This window comes from Schistocerca gregaria, chromosome 8 (assembly GCF_023897955.1).
Source record: "Schistocerca gregaria isolate iqSchGreg1 chromosome 8, iqSchGreg1.2, whole genome shotgun sequence".
Taxonomy (NCBI): Eukaryota; Metazoa; Arthropoda; class Insecta; order Orthoptera; family Acrididae; genus Schistocerca; species Schistocerca gregaria.
Window position 1 is genome coordinate 14842755 of NC_064927.1, and position 15457 is coordinate 14858211.

Sequence of the window (15457 nt, forward strand, 5' to 3'; positions counted from 1 at the left end):
TATGCCATTGTTTAAAATTTAGAGGTGACAATACTACGGCGTCGCACTTTCCCCTACATCTCGGTTCTTGGTCTCACGTTTGTTTTTCTTGTTCGTCCTAAATATCCACGAAAACTTCAGTCCAGGTTTAGAAAAGTAGTTTACAGAAAGGTGGCAAATCCAGAAACAGTATATAGGTAATCGGCTAACACAGGCGACCTTAGCCAACACCCTCCCTTTCAAATGTCAGGCTAAGCATATTTGCAAAATCTTCACGGAGTCCTGGCATGCGCAATCGGTTCCAGTAAGCAGTAAGAATGTACTGTCGAAACGTTAGGTGTTAATCCTCTTCATGACAACTAATAACAAAATGTACGAAGTGTCCAAGCAACCACATAACGGTATTGAGCTTCGTTCGCGGATAAAAGGAAGAATCGGGCCGTACGATGACGTCAATGGTATAAGCGGTTTCGGCAGTCCTAGTGACAAAAGCCAGTTGTTTCCTGAGACAAATCCAATTAGCAAGGTGCCCACTGCAGGTGAATCGATGCTCAAGTGTGTCCAGGAGACCACACCGAGTGCTGTTGTCCGTGTCAGAAAGACCAATACGGTGCAGTCGTACGTTGGTGGGGACCAAACCATTAACTACCCTACACCACGTGGACGCCACAGCCATAGTGTGGATCGGCAGACTAACATTCTTCCAGACGTTCTTCCAGGACACTGATGGAGACGCCAGTTCGATTGGATTGGGACCGGCCAGCCCCTCCCAACGGGCAATCAAGCTCTTGGTCGTTGGCACCGGTCGTCGCAAGAAGACGTCACCGAGGTAACTAACCGCAATATAAAATTCCCGGACGTGTTTCAACTTAAAATTGAGGCGACCGACGTCGACAGGTGGAGCAAGGCTCTTCGGACGCACAACAGTAAAAAGTCTGGATGTAATTGAAGTCACTTCTTGCGTAACAATTAGAGTCGTACGGCGGATGTACAAGGCAGATGCCTTGCGAGTAATGTCAGTGAGGCCCAAGCCTCCGGAGATACGCGGTTTCGTCATAACCTCGTAACGCAACTTGAATAGATGACCCTTCCATATAAACCTGCTAGACAATTGGCGCAACCGTTTCGCCACCATAATGGGAAGGGGGAACAGTTGAGCAATATAATAGACTTTACATAACACGTATGTGTCTAAAATTCTGATTTTTTGCAAAATGGTAGCAGAGCGCTGCTCATGGACCATCAGAGCCCCCTGTATCTTCTCGGTGACAGATTTCCAATTAAGAGCTGCCATTTTTATAGGACACCGATCAATGGTAATCCCCAATGACGTATGGCGATCGACAAAAGTGGCCCAAGGAACATCAGCATCGCGAAACCCTCGAATATCAAGGAACTTACACTTACCCTGATTAAGACGCGCTCCAGAGACACAACAGTATGCATCGACTGCCCCTTTCAACAATGTGATATCATCACGTTGACGGAGGAGAACAACGACATCGTCCGCGTACGCCTTAACAGTGAGCTTCCCACCAGAGAGGGTCATACCCTGAAGCTTGAAAGCAAGAGTCCGAAGCAGCGGTTCCAGGGACAATATGAATAGCGACATAGAGAGCGGACTACCCTGAGGTACTCCTAGGCGGATAGCAAAGGGCGGCGTCAGCTGCCCATTGACTGACACCCGAGCAGTTATTCCCCTATACAAATTACCAAGAACACCACGTGATGAAGCGTTAATACCTATTGTATCTAAAACATGATATAAAAACACATGACTGACGTGATCAAAAGCCTTATAAAAATCGAGGAAAACAAAGGCTCAATGAACGTTTGTAACCGCCGCAACCGAGACAACATCCCGATATTCGGCTACTGGGGTCAGAATAGATCTACCAGGAAAAAACATTGATGTGCATCAATCACACCCCGAAGCAGTGAAGACAATCGACTATTGAGTGCTCTAGCAGCTGTCTTGTAATCAAAGTTCAGCAATGTGAGCGGACGAAGATGGGCAGTAGATAAACGACCAGTGGACTTCGGAATTAAAACAATTTTACCTACTTTAAAATCGGCAGGCACATCCATCCCCCTGACAATCTCATTTAAAATCTGCGTAAAAGTGCCACCCAAAAGAGGCCAAAAACGGAGATAAAATTCTTTTGGCAGGCAGTCTGGACCCGGCGATTTACCGGACGGAGAGTGAGCAATAAAATCAAAAACATCATCTACCTGCAACTCCCGGAGAAAGTCGCCGTTCGCGTCAGGCGTGATCGTCGCAGGAAGATCCTCAAGGACATCATCAGAAAGTGACACACCACAATCATCGGCAGGATAGAGACTAGCGTAATACTGATGAAGAGCACGAGTCATATCCTCCTGTGCAATAAGCTGTCGTCCATCATCCACCATAAGAGAAGAGATGAAGGAGCGACGACGTCGAGTCTGATGCCGCAGCAGGTGGTACAAAGAAGTCAGTTCACCTTCAACAAGAGAGTGAGGTTTCGACTTTACTCGCAGACCATCCAACTGTCGTCGTTTGAGGGTCAAGAGCTTGGCTTTAATACGACGAACATCATGGATCCGCAGAGGAGAAGGACCCGCCGCGTCATACAGTTCACGCAGGACAGAGTAGTAAAATTCATACGTGTTCTTAAAATCACGCGCCCTTGCGGCACAGTAAAAAATCAAAGTCTGACGAATCTTGGGCTTGGCAAACGCAGTCCACCAAACGAGCAAGGAGGGGTAACGCGGGACGGAGCGAAGACATCGCTCCCACACGGCACTTACAACTTCATCAATGGCACTGTCGGCAAGGTGGGAAACATTTAACATCCACTGGGAACGATAAAGTTTTGCTGGTTGGTGACTAAGATTTACAGTTGCAGTAAAAGCACAATGGTCAGAAAAACTAGTAGGAATAACATCGACAGAAAGAATGTTATCACATAAAAAATCAGAGAAGTAGAATCTGTCGAGTCTACTGCATGAGGACGCGGTAAAATACGTAAATTTCACCAGGGTTGGATATTTGTGTTCCCAAACATCACGCAGGTGCATCGTACGAACCAAGTCATGTAAATCTCGGCAATAATTAAAATTGGGGGACTGGTCTTCAGGGCGTAAAACACAATTAAAATCGCCTCCGAGCAGGAGACTCCGAGGACTCTTGCGCAAAAGATAAATAAGCTCTTCCTTATAAAAGCGCGATCGAGCCACAGTGCGACCCGAACCAGAGGGGGCATATAAAACAACTAGGTGGAGATCAAAAAGACGACAACCAATCCCACGGCCAGAGTCAAGGAATTCAATGTCAGTAATAGGAATACCTTCTCGAAAGAAAAGAGCAGTTCCTGTTGAATTCTCCGGTGCGACATTAAAAACAGTTTGAAATCCAGGTAGAGAGAGATCAGAAAACAATACTTCCTGCAAAAATACTACGTCTGCACAGGAGTCGTAAAGAAACTGCCGCAAAGAGGCAATGCGAACGTCGGACTGAATACGGTTAACATTTAAGGTAAGAAAGGTGTATGCTTGAACCATGGAGAGAAAAGCGAGGGAAGAAATCACCTACACCGACGCATCAACATCACAGTCCATAGCAGGGGAGACGGAGGCATCCGAGGGAGGGGGACTGCTACCCCCTTCCGCGGATCCCTTACGTTTCGGTTTTTTACGAACCGCATTGACGTTCGGCTGAACGCGCAACTTGCGTCGGCTGACGGGCAAGGAAGCGGCAGCCGCCGATGACGTAGGAGGATCAAGTTCTGTATCTGACAACACCCGCGCCGGTCCACAGTCAGGGTCCGGGGTCGCGGGGGAAACATCCGACGAAACGGACTGGTCTACACCAGTATTAGCTTCCGGCAAACATGGACTACACGGAGGCGAAACGTGAGCAGGAAGCTCAGAAACTGCTAAGTTGGAAGGAAGCGGAGCAGCTCCGCTGGCAGAGGTGTGGGGCAGCGAAGCAGGAAGTTGTTGCGACTCAAATTGTTGTGACAACGAAGTCGGTTCGGAAGGCGGCGACAACAGGCCCGACCGACGAGCCGACTCGAGAGAAGCCGTGTCGGAAGCCGGAGGGGCGTCTGCAGCCGCTACCGGAACAGCTACTTCTGGGGAACAGGGAGCATCTACACTACTCTGTGGCTCGGAGGATGTCGGTCTCTCGGATTGGGGCATCTCGGGGAGATCCTCATCCGTACTATTTCCATCTTGTGCGCGACGCCGTTTATTATTCAAAAGCGGCACACCCACCTGAGGAACCGACGGAACAACATCAGATTTGGCACGTAAAGGAGGAAATTCTGTGTGAGGGGCGTGCACAACCTGCGGCTGGGCGCTACTACCACTGGACTGTTCGACACCAAGAGCAGAACCACCTGCAACGAGGTCAGCGACCGTTAACTTGCGACGCTGTTCGAGAGAATTTATTAACACAAAAACCCTCCGCGGACAGTTGGTACGCACGTGGCCACTCTCATTACACAAAAAACAGGTGCCAACCTGCCCACTATATGTTACATGGACACGATATCCACCGATCTGCAGGTGCGAGGGAATATTCTGCTTCACGTGCATTTCGACGGAACGAATGCCACTGTAACACTGCAGACGATGTTGGCTGGACCAGCGTTCAAGGCGAATACTCTTAAAATCACCATACTTGAGTAAACCTTCCTTAAGATACACATTATCCACGTCCGGCGGAAGGTTGTAAACACGAACACTGGTGTACGTAATGGAAGCATTTGAAATCAGTACGGTACTGACAGAATCATCCCGATGCCGAAAGAGAACCTGATGACCAAATTTGGAAATAATTTTATCAACCTGAAGGGGGTCCATAAATTTAACAAAGAAAACATAGAGTTCTGTATCAAAATAAGCAGTGTGCACTTGATCCGAATTAATGCCAAAGGTATCTACTAACCAATCATGAATCTCAAGGGAACTAGGTTGCACATGGCGGGTGGACTTGTCGAAAGCAAAACTAACTGTAGCCTGACGAGGAATAACCTGAGACGACATTTTCAAAAACTAAGCGGTCAAAACCGCTACACAAAAAACACTGAAATACACACAGAAAATAACACAAGGAACGAAACAACGACGGAGAAAAACTTACAGAAGGTACAACACAACACGTAAACAAACGATATCCCACTATACGTAACGCTACGGCGGAGCGGAAGACTAGGCACGTCCACACTGCACGGCGTCTGAAGCGGAACTTACCACCGAGCTAAAGGGGCGCGGCCTAGCGGTACTTTTGCGTACTTCGTCCTTACGGTCGTCTGGATCATCAGACTTCAGCTGACAACACTTCATATTACCGACTAATATTTGCAGCTATGGCGACCCATTACTGCTTGGCTACACATCTGACACGTAACCGATGTCCTCTCCAAACAACAACACTTGCATTTCAGAACATGTCTTTCACACATGTCTACAAAATCACCTTCACCTTCAAATACAGTTTCCTTGCGACTGACAGAGACGTAGGCAAAGTTTAAAGTTGCTATTTCCATTACACCACGTTAATCAGAAAAACGGTAATTTACATCTGCAGCGGAACAAAATTCCGTTCCGCCCAGCGTGGGGCTCGAACCCACGACCCTGAGATTAAGAGTCTCATGCTCTACCTACTGAGCTAGCCGGGCTGCTTCGATGAAAACTTACCGGGCAGCACGTCACACAGTACTCGTTTGGGTTGGGTGGTCCCATACAGAATCTCTCCATGCTGCCTAATGTTTTCCTAACGTCACACTCGTCACGTACTTCACTTTTATTTCATAATCATTTCTGAGAGGTAAAGGAATTGCATGACAACCTGCAGAGCTAGTGGCGTCAAAATTAACACTCATACTTGATGTGACTCAAAAGGCGAACGAGTTACTTTCCGACGTTGTTTTAGATGTGCAAGTGCCAGTGGAAACTCGCGGTGACGGCACTCTGCCGACCATTTCGCTAGTTAACACCGGTCTTGTAGTGTGTGTTTCAAGCTCAAAAGCATCTCCAAGCAGAAAATGGTCAACAGCAACATCCAGACGGTTTCGTACTGCTCAAATGATACATTAAAACGGTATGTTTCTTTCTCAGAACTGATAAAACACGAGTGTGAAAGCATTCGAACCTGTAATCTTCAGATCCGAAATCCGACGCCTCATCCATTAGGCCACACAGTCACTGACGACGAAGTGCAACTTGTTTATGACTCATCTCGAAACGCTCACACCCCTGATAATTTGTGTTTTCGTTCTACACAGCCGCTGCCCTTGCTCTTTCCCACCCATTCGTTACATTCAACCTCTTACGTGACCGACCAAATATAGACTGGGAAACAAGACCACACACTTTGTGCATACGGAATCGAAGGCAGGGCGTGCCTCGCCGCATTTGCCACGATGACCATTTGCTACTTCTGCAGAAGCGGCGGCGGCGACGACGACGACGACGACGACGACGACGACCGCGAGAGGCTCTGACATATGTGAGAAATACATCTATAAAATGTAATTCAGACTGCCTCGTCCCACCTTATGCTGTACCGCTTTGGCAAAGGCTTTATCTGCGCCATTCGCCTTAATCACATCTGAGAGTAATTCTTAATAAAAGGCATGTCGCTAATTGTTCGTCATCATAGATACTGTTTGCTATACGGCCACGACGCGCAACTGATTTCCAAAATTCGACTTCTTCCTTTGAGGATGGAACTCACGACCCTTGATTTACTAGTCCAGTGCTCTACCACTGAGCTAAAGGGGCGCGTCCTAGCGGTACTTTTGCGTACTTCGTCCTTACGGTCGTCTGGATCATCAGACTTCAGCTGACAACACTTCATATTACCGACTAATATTTGCAGCTATGACGACCCATTACTGCTTGGCTACACAACTGACACGTAACCGATGTCCTCTCCAAACAACAACACTTGCATTTCAGAACATGTCTTTCACACATGTCTACAAAATCACCTTCACCTTCAAATACAGTTTCCTTGCGACTGACAGAGACGTAGGCAAAGTTTAAAGTTGCTATTTCCATTACATCACGTTAATCAGAAAAACGGTAATTTACATCTGCAGCGGAACAAAATTCCGTTTCGCCCAGCGTGGGGCTCGAACCCACGACCCTGAGATTAAGAGTCTCATGCTCTACCGACTGAGCTAGCCTGGCTGCTTCGGTGAATATTTGCCGGGCAGCACGTCACACAGTACTCGTTTGGGTTGGGTGGTCCCATACAGAATCTCTCCATGCTGCCTAATGTTTTCCTAACGTCACACTCGTCACGTACTTCACTTTTATTTCATAATCATTTCTGAGAGGTAAAGGAATTGCATGACATCCTGCAGAGCTAGTGGCGTCAAAATTAACACTCATACTTGATGTGACTCAAAAGGCGAACGAGTTACTTTCCGACGTTGTTGTAGATGTGCAAGTGCCAGTGGAAACTTGCGGTGACGGCACTCTGCCGACCATTTCGCTAGTTAACACCGGTCTTGTAGTGTGTGTTTCAAGCTCAAGAGCATCTCCAAGCAGAAAATGGTCAACAGCAACATTCAGACGGTTTCATACTGCTCAAATGCTACATTAAAACGGTATGTTTGTTATTCAGAAATGATAAAACACGAGCGTGACAGCATTCGAACATGTAATCTTCAGATCCGAAGTCCGACGCCTTATCCATTAGGCCACACAGTCACTGACGACCAAGTGCAACTTGTATATGACTCATCTCGAAACGCTCACACCCCTGATAATTTGTGTTTTCGTTCTACACAGCCGCTGCCCTTGCTCTTTCCCACCCATTCGTTACATTCAACCTCTAACGTGACCGACCAAATATAGACTGGGAAACAAGACCACACACTTTGTGCATACGGAATCGAAGGCAGGGCGTGCCTCGCCGCATTTGCCACGATGGCCATTTGCTACTTCTGCAGAAGCGGCGGCGGCGACGACGACGACGACGACGACCGCGAGAGGCTCTGACATATGTGAGAAATACATCTATAAAATGTAATTCAGACTGCCTCGTCCCACCTTATGCTGTACCGCTTTGGCAAAGGCTTTATCTGCGCCATTCGCCTTAATCACATCTGAGAGTAATTCTTAATAAAAGGCATGTCGCTAATTGTTCGTCATCACAGATACTGTTTGCTATACGGCCACGACGCGCAACTGATTTCCAAAATTCGACTTCTTCCTTTGAGGATGGAACTCACGACCCTTGATTTACTAGTCCAGTGCTCTACCACTGAGCTAAAGGGGCGCGTCCCAGCGGTACTTTTACGTACTTCATCCTTACGGTCGTCTGTATCATCAGACTTCAGCTGACAACACTTCATATTACCGACTAATATTTGCAGCTATGGCGACCCATTACTGCTTGGCTACACATCTGACACGTAACCGATGTCCTCTCCAAACAACAACACTTGCATTTCAGAATATGTCTTTCACACATGTCTACAAAATCACCTTCACCTTCAAATACAGTTTCCTTGCGACTGACAGAGACGTAGGCAAAGTTTAAAGTTGCTATTTCCATTACATCACGTTAATCAGAAAAACGGTAATTTACATCTGCAGCGGAACAAAATTCCGTTCCGCCCAGCGTGGGGCTCGAACCCACGACCCTGAAATTAAGAGTCTCATGCTCTACCGACTGAGCTAGCCGGGCTGCTTCGGTGAATACTTGCCGGGCAGCACGTCACACAGTACTCGTTTGGGTTGGGTGGTCCCATACAGAATCTCTCCATGCTGCCTAATGTTTTCCTAACGTCACACTCGTCACGTACTTCACTTTTATTTCATAATCATTTCTGAGAGGTAAAGGAATTGCATGACAACCTGCAGAGCTAGTGGCGTCAAAATTAACACTCATACTTGATGTGACTCAAAAGGCGAACGAGTTACTTTCCGACGTTGTTTTAGATGTGCAAGTGCCAGTGGAAACTCGCGGTGACGGCACTCTGCCGACCATTTCGCTAGTTAACACCGGTCTTGTAGTGTGTGTTTCAAGCTCAAGAGCATCTCCAAGCAGAAAATGGTCAACAGCAACATTCAGACGGTTTCGTACTGCTCAAATGCTACATTAAAACGGTATGTTTCTTATTCAGAAATGATAAAACACGAGCGTGACAGCATTCGAACATGTAATCTTCAGATCCGAAGTCCGACGCCTTCTCCATTAGGCCACACAGTCACTGACAACCAGGTGCAACTTGTATATGACTCATCTCGAAACGCTCACACCCCTGATAATTTGTGTTTTCGTTCTACACAGCCGCTGCCCTTGCTCTTTACCACCCATTCGTTACATTCAACCTCTTACGTGACCGACCAAATACAGACTGGGAAACAAGACCACACACTTTGTGCATACGGAATCGAAGGCAGGGCGTGCCTCGCCGCATTTGCCACGATGGCCATTTGCTACTTCTGCAGAAGCGGCGGCGGCGACGACGACGACGACGACGACCGCGAGAGGCTCTGACATATGTGAGAAATACATCTATAAAATGTAATTCAGACTGCCTCGTCCCACCTTATGCTGTACCGCTTTGGCAAAGGCTTTATCTGCGCCATTCGCCTTAATCACATCTAAGAGTAATTCTTAATAAAAGGCATGTCGCTAATTGTTCGTCATCACAGATACTGTTTGCTATACAGCCACGACGCGCAACTGATTTCCAAAATTCGACTTCTTCCTTTGAGGATGGAACTCACGACCCTTGATTTACTAGTCCAGTGCTCTACCACTGAGCTAAAGGGGCGCATCCTAGCGGTACTTTTGCGTACTTCGTCCTTACGGTCGTCTGGATCATCAGACTTCAGCTGACAACACTTCATATTACCGACTAATATTTGCAGCTATGGCGACCCATTACTGCTTGGCTACACATCTGACACGTAACCGATGTCCTCTCCAAACAACAACACTTGCATTTCAGAACATGTCTTTCACACATGTCTACAAAATCACCTTCACCTTCAAATACAGTTTCTTGCGACTGACAGAGACGTAGGCAAAGTTTAAAGTTGCTATTTCCATTACATCACGTTAATCAGAAAAACGGTAATTTACATCTGCAGCGGAACAAAATTCCGTTCCGCCCAGCGTGGGGCTCGAACCCACGACCCTGAGATTAAGAGTCTCATGCTCTACCGACTGAGCTAGCCGGGCTGCTTCGGTGAATACTTGCCAGGCAGCACGTCACACAGTACTCGTTTGGGGTGGGTGGTCCCATACAGAATCTCTCCATGCTGCCTAATGTTTTCCTAACGTCACACTCGTCACGTACTTCACTTTTATTTCATAATCATTTCTGAGAGGTAAAGGAATTGCATGACATCCTGCAGAGCTAGTGGCGTCAAAATTAACACTCATACTTGATGTGACTCAAAAGGCGAACGAGTTACTTTCCGACGTTGTTTTAGATGTGCAAGTGCCATTGGAAACTCGCGGTGACGGCACTCTGCCGACCATTTCGCTAGTTAACACCGGTCTTGTAGTGTGTGTTTCAAGCTCAAGAGCATCTCCAAGCAGAAAATGGTCAACAGCAACATTCAGACGGTTTCGTACTGCTCAAATTCTACATTAAAACGGTATGTTTCTTATTCAGAAATGATAAAACACGAGCGTGACAGCATTCGAACCTGTAATCATCAGAACCGAAGTCCTACGCCTTATCCATTAGGCCACACAGTCACTGACGACCAAGTGCAACTTGTATATGACTCATCTCGAAACGCTCACACCCCTGATAATTTGTGTTTTCGTTCTACACAGCCGCTGCCCTTGCTCTTTCCCACCCATTCGTTACATTCAACCTCTTACGTGACCGACCAAATATAGACTGGGAAACAAGACCACACACTTTGTGCATACGGAATCGAAGACAGGGCGTGCCTCGCCGCATTTGCCACGATGGCCATTTGCTACTTCTGCAGAAGCGGCGGCGGCGACGACGACGACGACGACGACGACGACGACCGCGAGAGGCTCTGACATATGTGAGAAATACATCTATAAAATGTAATTCAGACTGCCTCGTCCCACCTTATGCTGTACCGCTTTGGCAAAGGCTTTATCTGCGCCATTCGCCTTAATCACATCTGAGAGTAATTCTTAATAAAAGGCATGTCGCTAATTGTTCGTCATCACAGATACTGTTTGCTATACGGCCACGACGCGCAACTGATTTCCAAAATTCGACTTCTTCCTTTGAGGATGGAACTCACGACCCTTGATTTACTAGTCCAGTGCTCTACCACTGAGCTAAAGGGGCGCGTCCGAGCGGTACTTTTACGTACTTCATCCTTACGGTCGTCTGGATCATCAGACTTCAGCTGACAACACTTCATATTACCGACTAATATTTGCAGCTATGGCGACCCATTACTGCTTGGCTACACATCTGACACGTAACCGATGTCCTCTACAAACAACAACACTTGCATTTCAGAACATGTCTTTCACACATGTCTACAAAATCACCTTCACCTTCAAATACAGTTTACTTGCGACTGACAGAGACGTAGGCAAAGTTTAAAGTTGCTATTTCCATTACATCACGTTCATCAGAAAAACGGTAATTTACATCTACAGCGGAACAAAATTCCGTTCCGCCCGGCGTGGGGGTCGAACCCACGACCCTGAGATTAAGAGTCTAATGCTCTACCGACTGAGCTAGCCGGGCTGCTTCGGTGAATACTTGCCGGGCAGCACCTCACACAGTACTCGTTTGGGTTGGGTGGTCCCATACAGAATCTCTCCATGCTGCCTAATGTTTTCCTAACGTCACACTCGTCACGTACTTCACTTTTATTTCATAATCATTTCTGAGAGGTAAAGGAATTGCATGACAACCTGCAGAGCTAGTGGCGTCAAAATTAACACTCATACTTGATGTGACTCAAAAGGCGAACGAGTTACTTTCCGACGTTGTTTTAGATGTGCAAGTGCCAGTGGAAACTCGTGGTGATGGCACTCTGCCGACAATTTCGCTAGTTAACACCGGTCTTGTAGTGTGTGTTTAAAGCTCAAGAGCATCTCCAAGCAGAAAATGGTCAACAGCAACATTCAGACGGTTTTGTACTGCTCAAATGCTGCATTAAAACGGTATGTTTCTTTTTCAGAACTGATAAAACACGAGCGTGACAGCATTCGAACCTGTAATCTTCAGATCCGAAGTCCGACGCCTTATCCATTAGGCCACACAGTCACTGACGACCAAGTGCACCTTGTATATGACTCATCTCGAAACGCTCACACCCCTGATAATTTGTGTTTTCGTTCTACACAGCCGTTGATCTTGCTCTTTCCTACCCATTCGTTACATTCAACCTCATACGTGACCGACCAAATATAGACTGGGAAACAAGACCACACACTTTGTGCATACGGAATCGAAGGCAGGGCGTGCCTCGCCGCATTTGCCACGATGGCCATTTGCTACTTCTGCAGAAGCGGCGGCGGCGACGACGATGACGACCGCGAGAGGCTGTGACATATGTGAGAAATACATCTATAAAATGTAATTCAGACTGCCTCGTCCCACCTTATGCTGTACCGCTTTGGCAAAGGCTTTATCTGCGCCATTCGCCTTAATCACATCTGAGAGTAATTCTTAATAAAAGGCATGTCGCTAATTGTTCGTCATCACAGATACTGTTTGCTATACGGCCACGACGCGCAACTGATTTCCAAAATTCGACTTCTTCCTTTGAGGATAGAACTCACGACCCTTGGTTTACTAGTCCAGTGCTCTACCACTGAGCTAAAGGGGCGCGTCCTAGCGTTACTTTGGCGTACTTCGTCCTTACGGTCGTCTTGATCATCAGACTTCAGCTGACAACACTTCATATTACAGACTAATATTTGCAGCTATGGCGACCCATTACTGCTTGGCTACACATCTGACACGTAACCGATGTCCTCTCCAAACAACAACACTTGCATTTCAGAACATGTCTTTCACACATGTCTACAAAATCACCTTCACCTTCAAATACAGTTTCCTTGCGACTGACAGAGACGTAGGCAAAGTTTAAAGTTGCTATTTCCATTACATCACGTTAATCAGAAAAACGGTAATTTACATCTGCAGCGGAACAAAATTCCGTGCCGCCAGCGTGGGGCTCGAACCCAGACCCTGAGATTAAGAGTCTCATGCTCTACCGACTGAGCTAGCCGGGCTGCTTCGGTGAATACATGCCGGGCAGCACGTCACACAGTACTCGTTTGGGTTGGGTGGTCCCATACAGAATCTCTCCATGCTGCCTAATGTTTTCCTAACGTCACACTCGTCACGTACTTCACTTTTATTTCATAATCATTTCTGAGAGGTAAAGGAATTGCATGACAACCTGCAGAGCTAGTGGCGTCAAAATTAACACTCATACTTGATGTGACTCAAAAGGCGAACGAGTTACTTTCCGACGTTGTTTTAGATGTGCAAGTGCCAGTGGTAACTCGCGGTGATGGCACTCTGCCGACAATTTCGCTAGTTAACACCGGTCTTGTAGTGTGTGTTTAAAGCTCAAGAGCATCTCCAAGCAGAAAATGGTCAACAGCAACATTCAGACGGTTTTGTACTGCTCAAATGCTGCATTAAAACGGTATGTTTCTTTTTCAGAACTGATAAAACACGAGCGTGACAGCATTCGAACCTGTAATCTTCAGATCCGAAGTCCGACGCCTTATCCATTAGGCCACACAGTCACTGACGACCAAGTGCACCTTGTATATGACTCATCTCGAAACGCTCACACCCCTGATAATTTGTGTTTTCGTTCTACACTGCCGCTGATCTTGCTCTTTCCCACCCATTCGTTACATTCAACCTCTTACGTGACCGACCAAATATAGACTGGGAAACAAGACCACACACTTTGTGCATACGGAATCGAAGGCAGGGCGTGCCTCGCCGCATTTCCCACGATGGCCATTTGCTACTTCTGCAGAAGCGGCGGCGGCGACGACGACGACGACGACCGCGAGAGGCTCTGACATATGTGAGAAATACATCTATAAAATGTAATTCAGACTGCCTCGTCCCACCTTATGCTGAACCGCTTTGGCAAAGGCTTTATCTGCGCCATTCGCCTTAATCACATCTGAGAGTAATTCTTAATAAAAGGCATGTCGCTAATTGTTCGTCATCACAGATACTGTTTGCTATACGGCCACGACGCGCAACTGATTTCTAAAATTCGACTTCTTCCTTTGAGGATGGAACACACGACCCTTGGTTTACTAGTCCAGTGCTCTACCACTGAGCTAAAGGGGCGCGTCCTAGCGCTACTTTTGCGTACTTCGTCCTTACGGTCGTCTGGATCATCAGACTTCAGCTGACAACACTTCATATTACTGACTAATATTTGCAGCTATGGCGACCCATTACTGCTTGGCTACAGATCTGACACGTAACCGATGTCCTCTCCAAACAACAACACTTGCATTTCAGAACATGTCTTTCACACATGTCTACAAAATCACCTTCACCTTCAAATACAGTTTCCTTGCGACTGACAGAGACGTAGGCAAAGTTTAAAGTTGCTATTTCCATTACATCACGTTAATCAGAAAAACGGTAATTTACATCTGCAGCGGAACAAAATTCCGTTCCGCCCGGCGTGGGGCTCGATCCCACGACCCTGAGATTAAGAGTCTCATGCTCTACCGACTGAGCTAGCCGGGCTGCTTCGGTGAATACTTGCCGGGCAGCACCTCACACAGTACTCGTTTGGGTTGGGTGGTCCCATACAGAATCTCTCCATGCTGCCTAATGTTTTCCTAACGTCACACTCGTCACGTACTTCACTTTTATTTCATAATCATTTCTGAGAGGTAAAGGAATTGCATGACAACCTGCAGAGCTAGTGGCGTCAAAATTAACACTCATACTTGATGTGACTCAAAAGGCGAACGAGTTACTTTCCGACGTTGTTTTAGATGTGCAAGTGCCAGTGGAAACTCGCGGTGACGGCACTCTGCCGCCCATTTCGCTAGTTAACACCGGTCTTGTAGTGTGTGTTTCAAGCTCAAGAGCATCTCCAAGCAGAAAATGGTCAACAGCAACATTCAGACGGTTTTGTACTGCTCAAATGCTACATTAAAACGGTATGTTTCTTATTCAGAACTGATAAAACACGAGCGTGACAGCATTCGAACCTGTAATCTTCAGATCCGAAGTCCGACGCCTTATCCATTAGGCCACACAGTCACTTACGACCAAGTGCACCTTTGATATGACTCATCTCGAAACGCTCACACCCCTGATAATTTGTGTTTTCGTTCTACACAGCCGCTGCCCTTGCTCTTTCCCACCCATTCGTTACATTCAACCTCTTACGTGACCGACCAAATATAGACTGGGAAACAAGACCACACACTTTGTGCATACGGAATCGAAGGCAGGGCGTGCCTCGCCGCATTTGCCACGATGGCCATTTGCTACTTCTG

The 15457-nt window shown here is 47.0% G+C and overlaps 7 non-coding genes across 7 annotated transcripts; all 7 read right to left on the minus strand.

Moving 5' to 3' along the window:
• Positions 1 to 5572: 5572 nt before the first annotated feature.
• On the minus strand, positions 5573 to 5645 carry Trnak-cuu (transfer RNA lysine (anticodon CUU)). The gene has a single exon. It is a non-coding gene; the product is annotated as a tRNA-Lys (tRNA).
• Positions 5646 to 7088: 1443 nt separating this feature from the next.
• On the minus strand, positions 7089 to 7161 carry Trnak-cuu (transfer RNA lysine (anticodon CUU)). Its single transcript has one exon. It is a non-coding gene; the product is annotated as a tRNA-Lys (tRNA).
• A 1434-nt stretch (positions 7162 to 8595) lies between these two features.
• On the minus strand, positions 8596 to 8668 carry Trnak-cuu (transfer RNA lysine (anticodon CUU)). Its single transcript has one exon. It is a non-coding gene; the product is annotated as a tRNA-Lys (tRNA).
• A 1433-nt stretch (positions 8669 to 10101) lies between these two features.
• On the minus strand, positions 10102 to 10174 carry Trnak-cuu (transfer RNA lysine (anticodon CUU)). Its single transcript has one exon. It is a non-coding gene; the product is annotated as a tRNA-Lys (tRNA).
• Positions 10175 to 11617: 1443 nt separating this feature from the next.
• Trnak-cuu (transfer RNA lysine (anticodon CUU)) lies at positions 11618 to 11690 on the minus strand. Its single transcript has one exon. It is a non-coding gene; the product is annotated as a tRNA-Lys (tRNA).
• A 1425-nt stretch (positions 11691 to 13115) lies between these two features.
• Trnak-cuu (transfer RNA lysine (anticodon CUU)) lies at positions 13116 to 13189 on the minus strand. Its single transcript has one exon. It is a non-coding gene; the product is annotated as a tRNA-Lys (tRNA).
• Positions 13190 to 14620: 1431 nt separating this feature from the next.
• Trnak-cuu (transfer RNA lysine (anticodon CUU)) lies at positions 14621 to 14693 on the minus strand. The gene has a single exon. It is a non-coding gene; the product is annotated as a tRNA-Lys (tRNA).
• Between the last annotated feature and the right edge of the window lie 764 nt (positions 14694 to 15457).